The sequence below is a fragment of the Pelodiscus sinensis genome, chromosome 9 (assembly GCF_052426305.1).
Source record: "Pelodiscus sinensis isolate ZL-2025 chromosome 9, ASM5242630v1, whole genome shotgun sequence".
NCBI classification, from domain to species: Eukaryota; Metazoa; Chordata; order Testudines; family Trionychidae; genus Pelodiscus; species Pelodiscus sinensis.
Window position 1 is genome coordinate 649,940 of NC_143060.1, and position 6,000 is coordinate 655,939.

Below are 6,000 nucleotides of genomic sequence, written 5' to 3' on the forward strand. Positions count from 1 at the left end.
AATGTAGTGCCCCCCCATACAGCCCTGCACCCCCCCGCCACGGCAATGTAGTGCCCCCCCATACAGCCCTGCACCCCCCCGCCACGGCAATGTAGTGCCGCCCCCGTACAGCCCTGCACCCCCCCGCCACGGCAATGTAGTGCCCCCCCCATACAGCCCTGCACCCCCCCGCCACGGCAATGTAGTGCCCCCCCCGTACAGCCCTGCACCCCCCCGCCACGGCAATGTAGTGCCCCCCCATACAGCCCTGCACCCCCCCGCCACGGCAATGTAGTGCCCCCCCATACAGCCCTGCACCCCCCGCCACGGCAATGTAGTGCCGCCCCCGTACAGCCCTGCACCCCCCCGCCACGGCAATGTAGTGCCCCCCCCGCACAGCCCTGCACCCCCCCGCCACGGCAATGTAGTGCCCCCCCCCCCCATACAGCCCTGCACCCCCCGCCACGGCAATGTAGTGCCCCCCCCGTACAGCCCTGCACCCCCCCGCCACGGCAATGTAGTGCCCCCCCCCATACAGCCCTGCACCCCCCCGCCACGGCAATGTAGTGCCCCCCCCCCCCCGTACAGCCCTGCACCCCCCCCGGGCAGTGCACCCCCGGGCAGTGCAGGGAGCCCCCTCGTGCTGCCCCGCCCAGGCCCAGGCCCAGGCCCCGCCGGACTCACCCGCCTGGCGCCACCGGGAGCTCGCGGCGCTTCCTGCCCGGGATGCAGCGGCCTCGCGCTGTCACCCCAGCGCTCTGGCACCGCCCCCGCCGCCCGGCCGCCGCTGATTGGCCCGGCCCGGCCCGAGAGGGGCGGGGCGAGCTGCCCCCCACCGCCCCCTGCTGGCCGCCCGCGCGCGGCACCCGGCACAGCGCGGGGCGGGGCCCGGCTCCGAGCAGGGGAGCTGCGATCCGGGGGGGGCGAGGGGGGGGGGGAGCTGCCATTCGGCGGGGGGCAGAGGAACGGGGGGGGGGGGCAGGGGAGCTGCCATTCGGCGGGGGGCAGAGGAACGGGGGGGGCAGGGGACCTGCCATTCGGCGGGGGGGCAGAGGAACGGGGGGGGCAGGGGGGGGGGCAGCTGCCATTCGGCGGGGGGGGCAGGGGAACGGGGGGGGGGCAGGGGGCCTGCCATTCGGCGGGGGGGCAGAGGAACGGGGGGGCAGGGGAGCTGCCATTCGGCGGGGGGCAGAGGAACGGGGGGGCAGGGGAGGGGCTGCCATTCGGCAGGGGGGGGGGGGGGGCAGAGGAACGGGGGGGCAGGGGAGCTGCCATTCGGCGGAGGGGGGGCAGAGGAACGGGGGGGGGGGGCAGGGGAGCTGCCATTCGGCGGGGGGCAGAGGAACGGGGGGGCAGGGGAGCTGCCATTCGGCGGGGGGCAGGGGAACGGGGGGGCAGGGGACCTGCCATTCGGCGGGGGGGGGGGGGGGGCAGAGGAACGGGGGGGGGGGGCAGGGGAGCTGCCATTCGGCGGGGGGGGCAGGGGAACGGGGGGGCAGGGGACCTGCCATTCGGCGGGGGGGCAGAGGAACGGGGGGGCAGGGGAGCTGCCATTCGGCGGGGGGGGCAGGGGAACGGGGGGGCAGGGGAGCTGCCATTCGGCGGGGGGGCAGAGGAACGGGGGGGCAGGGGAGCTGCCATTCGGCGGGGGGGCAGAGGAACGGGGGGGCAGGGGAGCTGCCATTCGGCGGGGGGGCAGGGGAACGGGGGGGCAGGGGGGGGCACCTGCCATTCGGCGGGGGGGCAGAGGAACGGGGGGGCAGGGGAGCTGCCATTCGGCGGGGGGGCAGAGGAACGGGGGGGGGGGGGGCAGGGGAGCTGCCATTCGGCGGGGGGGCAGAGGAACGGGGGGGCAGGGGAGCTGCCATTCGGCGGGGGGGGCAGGGGAACGGGGGGGCAGGGGACCTGCCATTCGGCGGGGGGGCAGAGGAACGGGGGGGCAGGGGAGCTGCCATTCGGCGGGGGGGGGGCAGGGGAACGGGGGGGCAGGGGACCTGCCATTCGGCGGGGGGGCAGAGGAACGGGGGGGCAGGGGACCTGCCATTCGGCGGGGGGGCAGAGGAACGGGGGGGCAGGGGAGCTGCCATTCGGCGGAGGGGGGGGGCAGAGGAACGGGGGGGCAGGGGAGCTGCCATTCGGCGGAGGGGGGGGCAGAGGAACAGGGGGGGCAGGGGCGCTGCCATTCGGCGGAGGGGGGGCAGAGGAACGGGGGGGCAGGGGAGCTGCCATTCGGCGGGGGGGGGCAGAGGAACGGGGGGGCAGGGGAGCTGCCATTCGGCAGGGGGGCAGAGGAACGGGGGGGCAGGGGACCTGCCATTCGGCGGGAGGGCAGAGGAACGGGGGGGTGGCAGAGGAACGAGGGGGCAGGGGACCTGCCATTTGGCGGGGGGCAGGGGAACGCGGGGGGGCAGGGGGCAGGGGAACGGGGGTGGGGTGGGAGAAGGGGGGCAGGGGAGCTTCCAGTACCTAGAAGTCTCCTACTACAGGAGAGCCCCAACAAGGACAGCAACAGGACGCCACAGCCCCCAGCTAAAACTTCTCAACACACCATCCAGGAGCTACAACCTACCCTAGAGGCCAATCCCTCGCTCTCACAGGCCATGGGGACAGGCCAGTCCTCGCCTACAGACTGCCCCCAGCCTGAAACACGGACTCCCCAGCAGCCACACACCCACCCCCGAAACACTCACCCAGGAACCCCGCTGCCAGCTCTGTCCGCACCTCTAGCCTAGTGCCACCGCCACAGGACCTACCCACCCCCTCCAGGGCTCGCTCACCTGCACAGCCACTAAAGCGATCTGTGCCATCACGTGCCAGCAGCGCCCCTCTGCCACATACATTGGGCAAACCAGACTGTCTCTATGCAACAGAATACGTGGACACAATTAGACGTCAAGAATGGTAACATACAAAAACCAGCGGGAGAACATGTTAAGCTTCCTGGACACAGTTACAGACTTGAAAGTCGCCATCCCCAAGCAAACTTCATACCCAGGCTGCAACGTGAAACTGCTGAGCTGGAATTCATGTGCAAATGTGACACCGTCAGAATGTGTCTGTTTCTCTTACCTCATGCAGCTGATGACGGGAGTCGGGGCTCACAAAAGCTTGTGCTCCAATCACATTGTTCGTCTTTGAGGTGCCGCCAGATTCCTTGTTGTTTTTGCTGAAACAGACTAACCCGGCTCCCTCTGAAACCTGTCAAGACCAAACAGAGAACTTAGAACTTTAGCTTAGTCGTTGCATCTGTTTGAAGGGACCATTTAAGGTGAAGTGGCCTGTTAACAGTCCTGCGGTCACAAGGTTGACATGGTTTAGTGGGTTACAGGTTGTTGCAATGGGCCATACATTCAGTGCCTCTATTCAGTCCATGAGTTTGTGCCTCGTGAAGTGATGAATTTAAGCCCCGAGACTTATCTCTTGAAACTGTGTAGATTTCCTTGGATGTTGAGAATGGAGAGGTCAGACATGGAGTGACCACCTGTGTTAGGGTGTGTCTACACTGCGAGGGTTTCCGGGGTACTCCACCGTGTCCAGAGAACATGTTTGCTCTGTTGCTGTTTTTGCTTTTGTGACTGCCACTGCACGCTGAGTGACTGTGATGGGAAAACTATCCCCTGTGACTCCACGGTCTCTCTCTTTCGAGTAGTTGTAGCCAAATTAGTCCCCATCGTTTTGTATGTCTAGTCTCCCAACTATACGTACAATCCCTCTCCTGTTGCCCATTCCCAGCTTCTGACAAACAGAGGCCAGGGCCACCATTCCTACCCGTCCTGGCTAATAGCCACTGATGGACCTAACCTCCATGAACCTATCTAGCTCTTTTAAAGTCCTGGTCTTCACAACATCCTCTGGCAAGGAGTTCCACAGTTGACTGTGCTCTGCATGAAGAAATATTTCCTTTGGTTTGTTTTAAAGATGCTCCCTGTCAATGTCATTCGGTGACACCCATGCTGGTCTGAACATTCGCAGCAAGAGCCAAGTTCCTCAGCTGTGGCTTGGCACTTGAGGTGCATTGTCAGGGAAGTGCTGCCAGTCACTGGACTAGCGGTCCTTTCCCTACAGCTGGGCCAAGCCTGTTGCTATCTCCAAGAAGCACGGAGCCAGCATGCCGCCCGTCAGACACAAGGATGCTACGTGCAGCGGAGCAGGACTCACAGCAGCAGTGACCATCAGCTTTCTGCGCACACCTCACTTGGCCACGCTGCACAAGGTTTGGTGCAAACATAGAACAGTGGTTGCAACAATGCTCTGTATGTTCATCTCTTAATCCAATAATGTCATGAGCCAGTTTGATTGTGCTCGACTCAAATATATTAACATGTGGGCAGTTCTCTGAAAATATCCACTCAATGTGCAGCAGCAGTCAGAAAAGCAAATAGTGGGAATCAATAAGAAAGGGAGAAACACTAAGACAGACAATATATCGCCTCTGTATAAATCCAGGTTACATCCACATTATGAATACTGTCAGCAGATGTGGTTGCACCACTCAAAAAAGATATACTGGATTTGGAAAAGATTCAGACAAGGGACACAAAAATGATGAGGGGTCTGGAACGGCTTCCATATGAGACTGGAACTTTTCAGCTTGGAAAAGAGACAAGTCAAGGGGATATGAAAAGAGATCTATACAATCATGATGGTATGGAGAAAGTAAATAAGGAAGTATTATTCCTTTTCATAACACAAGAACTAGAGGTCACCAAATGAAATTAATAAGCAGCAGGTTTAAAACAAACAAAAGGAAGTATTTTGCCACACAACGCACAGACAACCTATGGAACTCCTTGCCAGAGGATGTTATAAAGGCCAAGATAACAGGATTCAAAAAAGAAAATTCATGGAGGATGGGTCCATCTACGGCTACTATCAGAATGGGCAGGGATAGTTGTCAGAAGCTGGGAATGGGCAACACCCTGTTCTGTTCATTCCCTCTGGGGCACCTGGCATTGGCCACTGTGGGCAGACAGGATACTGGGCTGGATGGACCGTTGGTCTGACCCAGTGTGGCTGTTCTGATGTTCTGTAGATTCTTTTACTTTGGTGACTAATGAGCTCGGACAGGTGAGGTAATATCTTTTCTCAGAGTGAGCTCCCTGTACAAGCGTGGCTGCATCAGAGGTAAGTATTACTAATTGCAAAGGGTAATTGAAAAGCACACCCTTCATTACATGTTGAGGATTTGTCCATCCCATTAAGGCCTGCTATGAAATTGCAGGTGCACGATACATGTTGTTTAAACCTGGCATGTAACTCGTTGCTAAGCAGTGCTGAAGATGCACATACGTGTCACTGAGGTGGTTAATGCCAACAGACTCAGGGACCGGAGATCAAATGAGAAGTGAATATTGTGGGGATTGGAGAAGGGGGCAGACAGACATTTTCATAGAATCACAAAGCCCTAGGGCTGGAAGAGACCTCAGGTGCCATCAAGTCCAGCCCCCTGCCCAAAGCAGGACCAACCCAACTCAATCATCCCAGCCAGGGCTCTGTGAAGCCAGGACTTAAACACCTCCAGGGACGGTGATTCCACCACCTCCCAGGGAACCCAGCCCAGTGCTTCCCCACCTGCCTAGGGAAATAGTTTTTCCTAATCTCCAACCTAGACCTGCCCCACTGCCACTTGAGCCCATTGCTCCTTGTTCTGCATCTGTCACTACTGAGAACAGCCTCTCTCCAGCCTCTCTGGAACCTCCCCTCGGGAAGTTGAAGGCTGCTCTCAAATCCCCCCTCACTCTTCGCTTCTGCAGACTAAACAGACCCAAGTCCCTCAGCCTCTCCTCATAGGTCATGTGCTCCAGCCCCGTAATCATTTTGGTTGCCCTTCGCTGGACCCTCTCCAGTGTGTCCACATCCTTCCTGTAACTGGGGGCCCAGAACTGGACACAATACTCCAGATGTGGCCTCACCAGAGCCGAATAAAGGGGAATAATGACATCTCTGGATCTGCTGGCACTGCTCCTCCTAATGACCCTAATATGCCACTGGCCTTCTTGGCTACAAGGGAGCCCTGTTGAA

General features: G+C 60.7%; 1 protein-coding gene across 4 annotated transcripts in view; it reads right to left on the reverse strand.

Moving 5' to 3' along the window:
* The window catches only part of ELOVL1 (ELOVL fatty acid elongase 1), a 36,709-nt gene extending 35,911 nt beyond the window's left edge, over positions 1–798 (reverse strand). The window contains exon 1 of one of the 4 annotated variants that reach the window (XM_075914593.2): positions 664–798. The gene's annotated coding sequence lies outside the window, so the exon portion shown is untranslated. The remainder of the gene's footprint in view (positions 1–663) is intronic. The other 3 variants (XM_075914589.2, XM_075914592.2, XM_075914591.2) reach the window with 3 other exon arrangements.
* Positions 799–6,000: the final 5,202 nt, after the last annotated feature.